At 45.7% G+C, this 13,418-nt stretch overlaps 1 protein-coding gene across 1 annotated transcript in view; it reads right to left on the reverse strand.

Moving 5' to 3' along the window:
- Window positions 1-13,418, reverse strand: part of DOCK4 (dedicator of cytokinesis 4) — a 1,616,764-nt gene that overhangs the window by 152,633 nt on the left and 1,450,713 nt on the right. The gene's annotated exons all lie outside the window — the stretch shown is intronic.

Genomic DNA, 13,418 nt, shown 5'->3' on the forward strand with positions numbered 1-13,418 from the left:
AACCGGTCACCGCACAAGCTCCTTTTGTAGAAATGGGACTTTGCGGCTGCACCATATGCGGTCGCATCCTAATTCGGTGTGCGGAACCCCTGACCTATGGTCGGATGGATCTTACACCGAGACCGTGTCAATCGGAGGCAACTCTGACCAACATCGTAATCAGTACCTTTGTGTTTTCTAACTCACAGTTGCTTGCTTTGTATTTGCTGGCTTTATTAGTTTTAACCCCTTGGGTGCTATGGGTTTTCCCCCTGGGTGCTGCAATTCCATAAATCCCACTTTACATGACAAAGCCAGCTCGTCATAAGCACAGCGCAGGTAATGCCCATGATGAGCTGGCTTTGTCATCAGCGCTGAAGGGGTTAAACTGTCCAATATGTCTTTGTCCCTGCCATGGAGCATAGCTTGTTTACTGTATTCTTCCAGGAGTGTTCGCTTTCTGTAAACAAACTTTTTACATTTTGTTCTTATCTTGTCAACTTTCCTGTGCATTTAAAGGCAAAAGTCAAATATTGGGTTCTGTCCTACGAGGAAGCTTGCTGTTTATTATTCTTTCTCTGACTTCAAAGTGGGAGGATGTATGTGACAGTCATGCTGGGTTCTGGGTGTGCCGAAGGAAAGCTGTACAATGTTATTTTTTCTAGCATACAACAAAATGTACATGTCTGTAAATGAACTAAGCAAATATTTCAGAATATATCCAAATTAGGAAAGTGTGGGGCACCAAATATTTTAGCACCATTAAAAAAATAAATACACTAGGTCAACGGTTCTTAACCTTCTAACTTCTGTGGACTCCCCACAGTATCACTACTGGAATCCAGGGACCCACACAGAGTCATAATTGGAAGTGAGGGACCCCCAGCCTAAGCAATTCCTCTGATGTAAACCTCAACACAATACACAAAAATACAAAGACAAGTATTAAACCAAACAAATGGCAAATATTTTGTGTAATTCACAGTTAAATATTGAACAAAATGTCAAATATTCATATTTGCTTTTTTATTTGTATATACTGTATTAATTTTAATTGATTCATTTTAACCCGTTAACCGCGGCAGTAATTCCGCCGCGGTGCGGGCGTTTCCGTGTGCGGTTGGAGACCGTCGGCCAATGGCCGACGGCAGCACTGGGCAGGTAGCGCTGCCGTCGGCCAATGGCCGACGGCAGCAAGGAAAGGGTTAATATTATTTTATTTTGTAAAACAGTTTCGCAGACCCCCCCATCACCCACCCTCGTGGGTCTTCGGACCACAGGTTAAGAACCAGCACACTAGGTGATGCCATTTACACACAATCTTATTTGTGCACCGTACAGGTTTATCAGTAAAACTATATGTCTGTGCAAATGTAATAGTAATTTCAAATGAAAATTTGTTGTTTGCAACAGGACATCCTCTATTCCAAAACATTCTACCCCCCTCCAATCGCGGCCAGCAAGAATGGGAGGAGGGCGTGGGGTCAGGGTGTGGTGCGGGGAGGGGTGGTTGCACGGGGTAGGGGGTTGGAACAGGAACCAGGCAGACAGGCTCCCAACCCTAAGAAAATCACAACGCTGCAAGCAGTGTTGTGATTGGTCGGGACGCCACCCAACCAGGGTCTAATGGCCCAGTCATGTTCTCCATGTAGGCTGCTTTGCAGCCTACATTGGGGAAGGGCTGACCAAACCCGTCATGCGCACTCAGGAGTGGGCACACTACTCCTTCCCTACCCAGCCCTGCTCGCAGAGAAGCCCGCCCACCCGCAACCAAACCCTTGTGCTTTCTCACAGTGCAAGAAGCAGAAACTTAAAATTGTAGTTATTACCATTTTATGTTGCTGCTTCTCGCACTGCAAGAAAGGAGTGGGGTGACACTCCTCAGCCCTAGTGGAGGAGCTGCTCCTGCTCCCCTCTAAGCTAAGCTGCTCTGCTCCACGCCACTCCACACCACACCTCTCTACGACACTGTACTGCACTGAATGCACTTTGCGATACTCTGTGGCACTCTACTCCACTCTTCGATACTTTATGCCACTTTATTCCATGCTACGCCACTACAGTCAATGAGAATGTACTCCACTCTACCACACAACACTCTACACCCCTCCAATCTATGCCACTGTGCTCCACTCTATTGCACTCCCCTCCACTCTACGCCCCTCCACAACACTCTAAGACACTCCACTCAACGACACTTTGCTCTATGACACTCCACGATACAACAAACTACTCTACTATAATCTACTCCACTCTACAATACTTTATTCAACTCTACGACGCTCCACTCTATGCCACTCCAATATACAATACTTTACTCTACGCCATGCCACGCTATTCCACTTTACTCTATTTTATTCTGCGCCACTCTACTCGAGTCGACACCACTCCACTGTACAACACTCTACTCCACTCTATGGCACTCAACACCACTCTATTCCACAACACTTGACTCCACTCTGCAACACTCTACTTCAATCTATATCACAACACTACTCGATGTCCCTTCCCTCTACACCTCTCCACTTTACGCTCCTCCATTCTATGCCACTTTACATTAGTTCACTCCACATCACTTCACACTACTCCTCTCCACTCTACTCAATGGCTCTCTGCGCCACTCTACACCACACCACACCCGTCTATGCCACTAACTTTTAGCCCTGCTGAAAGCACATTGGCAAAGCCAATAGGTCTTGAATAGGCAACACCTACAGGCTTTGCCAAATCTTGCCTTCTGCTTGCCACGAGCATGAGCAGCTTCTTCCCTCAGATTAAAGGTGCTGCATGTGCAACATGACCAATAGGTGTATCAACAGAATGCAAATGTTTGAGAAGCTTCTTGGTCCCTCCCTCTGTTTTTCCTTCTGTGGTATTGCTGGGTCTGAAAGGAGAACTCCCTTTCTCATTGTTTGGCAGGATTGTTGTGGCATAGACAAGTCAAATATGAACTGTTTAAATTTGCCTCTGCCGATATAGAAGCTAATTATTCACATTTCAAAGGTATGGCACTTTCCTTAACATCAAAATAATGCTAAAAATCAATTTGAAAGACAATCACCAAGTTTAGCATCCAAAGCTATAGTCCATCCGGACAAACAGACTGATGCGCCAGCCAAGTGGAACCACGGTAGTCTGGAGATGTTTTAAGACAGATTATAGGATCTGAACTATTAATATTAGTAAACCTGGTGAACTAGTGCTAGGGGTGCTATGAACACTAAAAGCAGGAGAAGCAATAGTTTGCTCTCTGAACCAAAACAGAGACTCTGGTTAGAAGAAGGTGGCTCCTGGTCACATGAATATGTCCTCTAATTGTGTTTCAAGGATGAACCAAGCTCTATGGCTAGAGACTAGAGGATAAAGGGAACATGTTATTTCCAGAAGTAAAATAGTTATTTGGAGATAGCTAGTCTGCATGTTACACGCCTGAAAAATCTAAGACCTGCCATCTTTTTACAAGTCCAGCAATTTTAGAAGAGATTCCAACACAAGTTTACCATTTGATTACATTCCATATTTTTATTGAAGGGGATTCCCAGAAAGAGAAGTAAAGCGAGCAGGTAGACGATAATTGTTCTGATGCCATTGAATCCTGTTGCACTGAACAGGGAAAAGGTGCAATCAAAAACGTATCCAGTCTTGTCATTACTGGTAATGTTAGCAATGGTACACAGCTCTGTGACACTAGTCTCCAATGAGAAATATTTCTAGAGTCCCAAGTGTCAAACATGGGAATATTTAAAGTGAAACTTTTGAAGGGAAAGTGCCTAACAAAATACATGAGTATAGGCCTTGGTATCTAGAGTAGAATCTACTCTCAATGAAAATGTATGACTGTCAACAGGCATTTTAAGGCAGACCATCACTTTTCACTCCAGGGTTATTAAATATGAAGGAGAGTGGTGATAAGTTTGTCCTTGATTCTGAGGACGTTTAAATCTACTCCTATTAAAAAATAAAGTCTGTAAAGTGTCTTAGCTAGGACACATATGCAGATTAGATTGGAATCCAGGGTGATCAGTAAAATTGGTACTTTGACCGAATTGCGGCTTGACCAATTGTAGGACTGATAGCAACACATGTCCTGATGAAGACCGGGGTTGACCCTCATGGCACAGTAAGTCGGTCGAAACATGTTGACAACAGCGGTATAAGGAGGGTTGTTTTGAGAACTTTATATTCTCTTGGAAACATCACCCATCCTTTCTTTTCTTTTAATCCTGGTTGCAGAACCTGTAAATAAATTCCTGTTTCGTATCCTCAAACCAGTTTTAACGCTTCCTGATTAACTGCACGTGTTGCACTTTAGTTCCAGTCACAGGGTGACATTCAATGATCACATATTTGTTTATGTTTATATGTTGTGTGTTGTTATATTGTGTCCAGTGGTCTTTTATGTTCAAACCCCCTTCCCTATGCTCCGTCCAGAGTGTGGCTACACCTGGGCGTATTGTAAGCAGACCCGATGATGAAGCATGTCACACACTTTGGTGTGTGAGTGAGGGAAGTATTTTCAAAACAAACACTTTTGTTTTGTTGTACGGGTTGCTTTGGGTTTGATTTTGATTTTGATACTCTCCATCCCTCTACGTGTGTACAATTGGATATTAGGGGGTTCGGGTTGGTAGAGTTGTAGATGTGGTTGACCCTCTCCCGTCATTTTGTGTTTAATGTTAGCTAGGACACTGCAAGATCTCAATAATTCATAACACCTAAACAATGCTTCCTCTGCATTTAACAAAACACATTTATTTACATTTGCCCCTCATCCTCAGCCTTGGATGATGCAAGCCATCTAAAACCTCAAAACTCAAATGTGCCCTAGCTGTGCAGAAGGAGAAAATGACACACCCAAAAGAAGCTTGACTTATACTGAGAAGACACTGAAAGATGCCATTGATGAGGCAAGTTCTCATTTCATCACTCACATACCACCCTCATAAATTATCTTGCATCTACTCTCTCTACTTTTCTCCTCACACGTCACTGCCCAGTCCAACCCTATTGTAATAAATGCACTTCTTGCTTCACCACTAAAAACTGTATAGAAAGGCATTATAAGCACTTTCAGATCCCAGCTCAACACCTTCCCTCTCCTTCCTACTCTGAACCCTCTCTCAGCAAACACACCGTCATAATGACTCCCTCCTGCCAATTTCGTTAGCAGAAATAACCCTTTCTGCTCTGCCAATCCACTGTGAACCAGCTTTGATCCACTCTTTTACACTTAAAGTAAATTGACCTATCTCCTAGAGCTTTCTATCCTCCTTCAAGCTCTTCTTCCTCTCTTGAACTTACTCTGACTGTTCTATATATGTGGTGCTCTTGCCATAAACACCACCTGCTGCCCTGTATTACAGATCTCACTGGTCTTCAAAACACTTCAATTATTTGTGTTTATAATGCTCGTTCACAATGAATCCACTACAATCTGTATCAATTCAATTCAATTCAATTCAATTAATTCAATTAAGCTTTATTCGATTTAAAAAGTATAAATCATAAAAGCATACAGATTATTAAAAACAGTCACAATAATTATATCTCGCTAAAAATAATTGTTTACACAGTTAAAAAGAAACAGTGTTTTACAAAGTTTGACATCAAATCAGTTAGGGGCTTCCCCTGTCTAAATTAATGTATTTGGGGCAAGTAAAAATGGTTTGAAGTTGGCATTTTATACCCATATTGTACGTATACATTTCTGACCCTCTGATGATTACTCTCTACTATTGTTCTTGACGGGGTGAGATAACACGCCCTAGGATAAAAGTCATGTAATTGCCATGTGGATATAGGGCCATCTGCCAGTTGGGGCTGCCAGGATTGTAGATAGGGGACGACATTTTCATTTCTAAATCTTACCAGGACAAGGTCCCCTTTAATGTCCTTAGGTAGCGGTCCCAGCCAACCCACCCTTCTGACGCTTACTATCGAGCCGTCAATATTAGGTGGCAAGGGTCTATTTTTCGTTAGCCAAAAGATGACTTTATTTCTTAAGTCGTGCTGTCTCTCAGGTATTCCTTTCTTAAGTACTGGGACACCCGAGAGCACACATACAAAAGGGGCGGCTATTGGGGGTAAATTTATATGGTCACTTCTGCCAGAGTTGATACCTTTGTTGTCGGCTATGACAGTGTGAGGGATTGGGCCTAATGTCGACCTTACTTTGGGGCTAAGCCTCTGGGTTGTAGTGGATCGGCTACCTGCGTTTTGATTTTCCCGAATTGTCCTATGTTCAGCCATTGTTTTATTCCCCCTGTTATTACTTTGAGTAGCTGACTCGTGCACCACAGTGGCAGGTAGAACGGGTTCCTGGCTGGGTTCTGCCATGTTCTTTATTAGTGATGTACTGGGAGTAATTTTCGTCTCAATTGCACTGAGCTTTTCTCCCAGACTATTTATTCTTGCTATCAGTGGGGATATAATAGAAGTAACAAGCCGTTCTATAAGGTCCAATTAAATTGCCTGGAAGGTAGGAGCAGGAAAATCTAAACTATTATGTCTCTCAGCCGCTGACGGGGTAAGTGTAGTCGTTGCTAGGGAGCTTGGACACAGTTTTCGTTGTTTGGCTTCATCCCCCAAGCGTGTAGTCCTGTGTCGCTTCCTTTTGGCGGGTGGGATATGAAGGGGCGCTGCATGATTACTGTTAACTTTTACAGACGGAGATGGGGAGAGAGCATCTGAAGTGTTACAGTCTATCAATAACGACGTAGTGGACTGAGCATTTGGGGTTACTAGGGGGCTAACCAGGGCGTGGGGTGTCTCGCTTACATAGTCTGCAGCGACATACTGGGTCTTACAAAGGGCATTCAGTTCGTCAAGCAAGGTGGATCCATACACTACATCAGCCGTCTGAGTGGCAGGGAGATTGCAAAGCATGTTATCTGTGGGCAAGCGTTGCTCTAATCTGTCTAGTTCATGAGTGATGGTTGAGGTTACCCTTTCTAGATAGCATTCCATGGGCCCAGTGACCTCGCTCCTCAGCGTACCACAGCTCTTAGAAGCCTCCTGAGGTGACATGGAGGTAGTAGATCAACAGAACAGTCTCAAAATGAAGTAAATAGCGAGGGCATTAGCATGAGCAAGTGACACCTTTTACCTTACAGTCAAAACCAAGGGGACAGGCCCGGTCCGGTCTCCTCTGGCCTCTGAGGGCCCGCCCTTTGCCCGGGCTTAGCCCGGCGTCCCGCTGGCGTCCCGCGAGGGAGGTCTGACGGAATTTTAATGCGCCTCCTGGCGCTACAATTGCCCACGTGGTTCTCTGGGCTGCTGGGGCTGGTAGTTTCCCTGTCCTGCTCTCACACAACGGCCAGCGCTTCCCCAGATGGTAGTGGGAGCGGGCAGCGTGAGGCAGGCAGGCGGCAATGACAGTGGGTATGAAGGTTCAGCAGTCCTCCTCCCGGGCTCCCGACGGCGACAGGCAAGCAGGCAAGTTCCCAGGTGCTCCCCCCACTCAGCAGAGCTGACGGAATTTTAATGCGCCTCCTGGCGCTACAATTGCTCACGTGGTTCTCTGGGCTGCTGGGGCTGGTAGTTTCCCTGTCCTGCACTCACGCAACGGCCAGCGCTTCCCCAGATGGTAGTGGGAGCGGGCAGCGTGAGGCAGGCAGGCGGCAGGCAGGCGGCAATGACAGTGGGTATGAAGGTTCAGCAGTCCTCCTCCCGGGCTCCCGACGGCAGCAGGCAAGCAGGCAAGTTCCCAGGTGCTCCCCCACTCGGCAGAGCTGACGGAATTTTAATGCGCCTCCTGGCGCTACAATTGCTCACATGGTTCTCTGGACTGCTGGGGCTGGTAGTTTCCCTGTCCTGCACTCACGCAACGGCCAGCGCTTCCCCAGATGGTAGTGGGAGTGGGCAGCGTGAGGCAGGCAGGAGGCAGGCAGGCGGCAATGACAGTGGGTATGAAGGTTCAGCAGTCCTCCTCCCGGGCTCCCGACGGCAGCAGGCAAGTTCCCAGGTGCTCCCCTGTCTGTCAATCTGTATCCAATGGCAATTTAAAATGATAAAACTTCCTCACACCCATCCTACTATGGATGGATATCTGCTCTCCAAAGATAAGCTGCATAAAAAGGCAAATCCTTTACTTCCCACCTTAACTTTCCCCTCCAACATAAACCGCCTTATCACATTTCGTCAGACATCCTGATCATTTGATACTCTGTTAGAAGCAAAGATGTACAATTCAATGACCACATGAGTCTTGCTAGGAATTGAGTTATTCACTGGGAGACAGCAACCTCATTAGAATAGGCTAAGGAACTGTAGATATACATTTGTTAAGCTTTAAGTCAAAAATCACCCAGGAAAAGTGATGTGGCAATGATAAACAGCTGTCAGGATGTAGGTGCTATTCCAGGCATACTACGAAGGAGTGGAGATCAACAAGTGGGTTGTCCCTGAAAGGGAAGTCATAATGCTTCAGTATGGCAAGATCCAAGGATCTGTTGGGAAAAGGTTCCTCAAAGGCAGAAGCCTCCGCTGAAGCTGTTGGTTTTGGTGAAAAAGCTCTGAGTAAGACAAAGCTGATAACCACAATTGAAACTGTGAGATACCAAAGACAAAAGCCCTGGACTGGTAAAGATATCACCATCCTCTCAAGACGCCTGGGAGCAGCACCAGCAGTGATTTGAGAGGCCCCAGCTGCAGTGCAAGCCAGGATGTAGGAAAAGAGGAGATGTGTAAGTTCAGATGTAGCAGAGCTGGCACCCGCAGAACCAAGCACAGACTAGGCCCCAGCAGGATGATAATAGTTCCAGGAGTTATAAGATACCAGATGTGTGACCTGAGGGGGCCTTGAGGGACAGAGAGGGTAGGCACCCCCCACGAAAGAGTGAAAAAACGTCACCGGGGGCGCATGAAAGCCTGAACTTAACCCACAATAGGGCAGCCCTGACTATGTACAGGGTACCTTAGAAGAGTGTACAGGGTGGGCCCCTAAGTTGCACAATCCTCAAGACTATTAGCTTGAGTTGGGGCAGCACAATAAAGTGGTACCCCAATCAGATACCTGAGGAATTAGCTGTTCTGGCCCTCTGTGGGGTGCCCACTGAGACCCACCATGGACTGGCGAAATAGACATCCACATGGCCCCAAATGTAGCCCTACCTGGAGCCCTCAGCAGTTCCACAGCAAACTGGTTAGCGGAAAGGCATAGCACATAAAACACTCTAGAAGAACATGCCTTCACAACTAAAGGAGGGCAGCATAGATGTAGCAAAGCAAACGCCATGCCAAAGGTTCAGCATACCATCTAGAGAATGCCAAGGAAAACCCCAATGGGGTACTGCTGGCCTGCGGAGAGAAAGCCACTCACTCCCACACAGCAATTCACTGGAAAGATTCTTGTGGGGGTGCACTCAAGCTCCACAATCACACCTTGCACTGGAACTTTACCTGCAGTGCTATGAGTTTGGAGTTAAAGGTTCAGGGGAGAAGCTGCAAGTAAATCTTGGTTGCGGATATGTGACCTCACTCATCTTCTAAAAAGTCTACATTGCACCTGAAAAACCGGGGTCTACCAACCTTCCAAATCACAAAGACGGGACACCTCCAGCATCACCCAAGACTATATACAACTTTTCCTAAAAAAGAACCATGCTGAGATTGGGCCAATTAAAATTGACCTACAGACATGCATTTATGATCCGATTTGTAACGTCTTCGAAAATTGAGGCAGGGAAGGAGTCGTTGACCTGAAGCTAGTGGTAGACAATATGCTAGAAGAGCAAGCCCAACTCTTCAGAAGAATTCAGACTCTTGAAGAGCAATATATTGTACTCTAAAACAAACTAGAAGAACTCAAAAACTACACATGCCACAATAACATCAGGATCAAGGCAGTAATAAGGGACACGGAAGGCAAGGAAATCAGGAATTTGTATAGGGCCTCTGGTATGTCATGAGAGACTTACAACAAACACCCGCATCAGGATGGAATGGACTCATTGAGTCTACATGCAACCAACACTATAAAACTCCCAGACATTTTCAAAAGGGTACATTTTGTACAAGAACAGGAATTAATCATGCAGCACATTAGATATAATTCTTTACGGGTTACTAAATACCTCTATAAAACGACCATTCTGCCATCACCTCAAGTAAGTGATGGCACTTCTGCCTAGTGACAGACTTTCTCAGGGACCAATATAACTCCTACCAGTGGGGCCAGTCTTTCAAAAATTTATTTGGAAGGGTTAATGGAAGATGCTGAAATTGGTTGAGAGGTGTAAAAGCTCTTGGACCTCCTGGCTGATAGATAGATGATCTAATAGGATCAGGAAACTCTGTAGATGAGCTGACTGGCGCACAGCATTGCACATAATCCTGCCATAAACAAGTGCAAATGTGCTCAATGGAGACCGCGAAATAAGATGAGATGCAGCATCTGGAAATAATTAAAACAGCATGGACGAACCCCAAAAACCCTTCAGTATGTGTCAGGTGGAAAAGCAATGGCAATTTGAGTGGCTAACAGTGATGGTGCTGCAATGCCAACAGGAGACTGGGAAGGGGTTGGTGGGATACTAGGGCTCGACAAGGTGGTGCACAAGACTGGAAACATTAGACAAAAACTTTGGAACTACAATTCTTTTGACCTGGGACACCCATTCAGATTGTATGCCCCGCATCACAATTTATCCCAACAGGCTCCCCTAGCCTCATCTCGATTCCAACCATAGGAGTAACCATTTTATTAATTAATTTTATAATATTCATTTTAGAACTCATTGGCCAGTTCTGTTCTGTGTTACACAAAGCTGTTGGTGTGTGAAAGGAGGAAAAAGTACAGTCCTGGTGTTACCCCACACAAAAATTTAAATCACTCTTGCTTAAGTTAAAAATCCTAAACTCCCTGAGCAAATGGCAACAACATTTTGTTCCTACAGGAAACCCACACCCGAGCCACAGTGATTTTCCAATGCAGCACAGACATTTACCCCCAACTAATTCTGCGCCTCAGCATCCACTAAGACGACGGACGTGGGCATCCTCTGCAAAAACAACATAGGAGCAGGAGAACCAAAGTCAAGAGGAAAATGGAGGGGAGCAATATCAAGTTCCAACTCATGCTACACAATAGATCCAACACTGTCCTCCATGTTCCAAACATAGTTCACGAACGATACTTCAGAATCTCCTGCGTGAACTGCTAGGGGAGGCGGATAGACACTTAAAGGAGCCGTAAGTTATCATGAGCATTGGGGCCCGCCCCTCCCCTCCCCCTCATTTCCTGCAGCCTTCTTTTTCATGGATAATAAATGTAAATGTAAATTTGGGTATACTTGTAAAGCGCACTGCCGCCCCATCTCAGGGCATCCTGGCGCTGTATACCGCTGTGGAACCCTTCCTGGCTTTCCCTGTGAGACGCTCCCTACTGGGCACCCCCCAAGGTGAAGCCAGGCATCCCCAGCGCTATTGGGGCCGTTGTGGAGATTAAGCAAACTATTGCCCAGAGTTGCAGAGTGGGACCCATGATTAGAGTAGGCACTGAGGCGAGAATTATCGAGTCCGCGGACATTGAGCCCAAGACCCTGCCGCGTCGGGAATTGAACCATGGTCCCGGGCCAGACCGCTGCATCAGGGTCTGCCGCTCTAACCATTGAGCCACAATGCCTCTAGTCTCTAGCATTACTGACAGCCTTTCTCCTATTGACCAAGGCACTCAGGCACTTGTCACAGGCGCATATGCCAGTGCGCATGCGCCTGCCGTTGCAGTTGTTACCGCGCTTACCTATTGCCTGCCCTGGTCCTCAGTGGCCTTCCAGTCTGTAGGGCCACAACCCTTGTGACGCAGCTCGGTAATTGAGCACTGTGCCTCCCCAGGAAGTGGGCCGATCAGGGATGCTGTATACCTCCCGTTTCCATCTGGCCATAGGGTGGGAAAAGCAAGACTCATTGATCCCACTCTTCCTGCGAGTAGATGGGAAAGGGGCGGTGCTCACAAGAGGCTGCATCATCACATGGATGACTGATCTAAATGGATTCGGCAGTGCCCTGATTTCAATTAACGACCTCTCCTGCCCCCAGGACAGCTTATACTGCGATTCCCTGTCACTCCATTGCCTGCCCTGCCACTCGCTCCATCTACGAATGCTGTGCAAGCCAACAGTATTTAAAAGAGAAAAAAAAGAGTGTGAACTTGACAAAAAAATTAATCAAGGTTATTTGAAAATACTATCTTGTGGTGGTGTTGGCGTTCTAGCAACCTGTCTGCATCCCGCCTCAGGTTTCTCACACATACTTTAATCAATTTGTTAAACTGAAATTGTTTTTAATGACATGGAGTTTCTATTTTACTAATCTCCGGAATGTGCAGGTCTCCGCTCTGTGTAGGGAAGGCAATGTTAATTTAAAAGCTGATCGCTTATCAGGTTTGTTTACAGTGACATTTTCTATTTAAAATTAAGTATAATATAAGCAGTCTATTTCTGAACTTTTGAAATTACTCCCATAAACCAAATCTCATTGCTGTAGTTACAATATTAGCCGGGATAAGTAGGCTTTCCAATACAAAAACAAATGCTGACCCCTGTCTGCCTTCTAGTGCTGCGTTCTCATATAATGTACCCTACATGTTTAGGCATCTTTCAGAGCCTTGTGTGGAAGTGAGCTAGTGGGGGGCAGTGTGTGTGTGTGTGTGTGTGTGTGTGTGTGTGTGTGTGTGTGTGTGTGTGTGTTGGAGGGGGGGGGGGGGGTTAAGAGGATGCTACTACCTAGCACATTTCGCCAGTGTCATGCTGCATTTTGTAGGTCAGTCCCATAGCTGTCATGTTTTCCAGGTCCATGAGTGACTAATTAGCACAGTCCCGGGTTTTTTTGTGCAATTCTGTCACTTGTAGACTTAATTTAACCTAGTATAAAACCAGGACTACAAGTCTCTGAATTAAAAAAAAAACTGGGACTGGCCTACCAATTTACGCATGGACACAGTAGACTGGGCACTAACATCCCCTGCTTGCCCCTCTCTGTGTGATTGCAGGTTAGTAGCCATGTTGTACATTGAGAAGGAGGGGTTATTAATTAATTGTTGTGTTTGTAATGTGCCTTATACTGTTGGAAACTGCCCCAGAGCATTCTACTAGTCTAACTGAAAGATTAATTTGCAAGAGTGGAACTTTAGGACAGAATGTGAATCTCCCCTGCCCCACTGTGACTGGGACTCCATGCCCTCTCGGTAAACAGGAATTAATTCTGCAAAGAGATAGAAGGTCTGGAGGCCTACAGACAATCTGCACTATGCAGGTCAGAGGATCATTTAAAGTCTTATATGGATCTTGGAGTGTTGCCATCAAGACACTTTCCTAGTAATATCTCTCCAATTATCCAAGTCCCTTTGTAAAGAAGCATCAGTATTTTATATATGCCTTTTCAATGAATTGGCTCTGCTGCTTCACCTTCCGGGTCCTTGCTGTTTCAGATGGTTGTTTACG

The sequence above is a fragment of the Lissotriton vulgaris genome, chromosome 1_1, assembly GCF_964263255.1.
Source record: "Lissotriton vulgaris chromosome 1_1, aLisVul1.2, whole genome shotgun sequence".
Taxonomy (NCBI): domain Eukaryota; kingdom Metazoa; phylum Chordata; class Amphibia; order Caudata; family Salamandridae; genus Lissotriton; species Lissotriton vulgaris.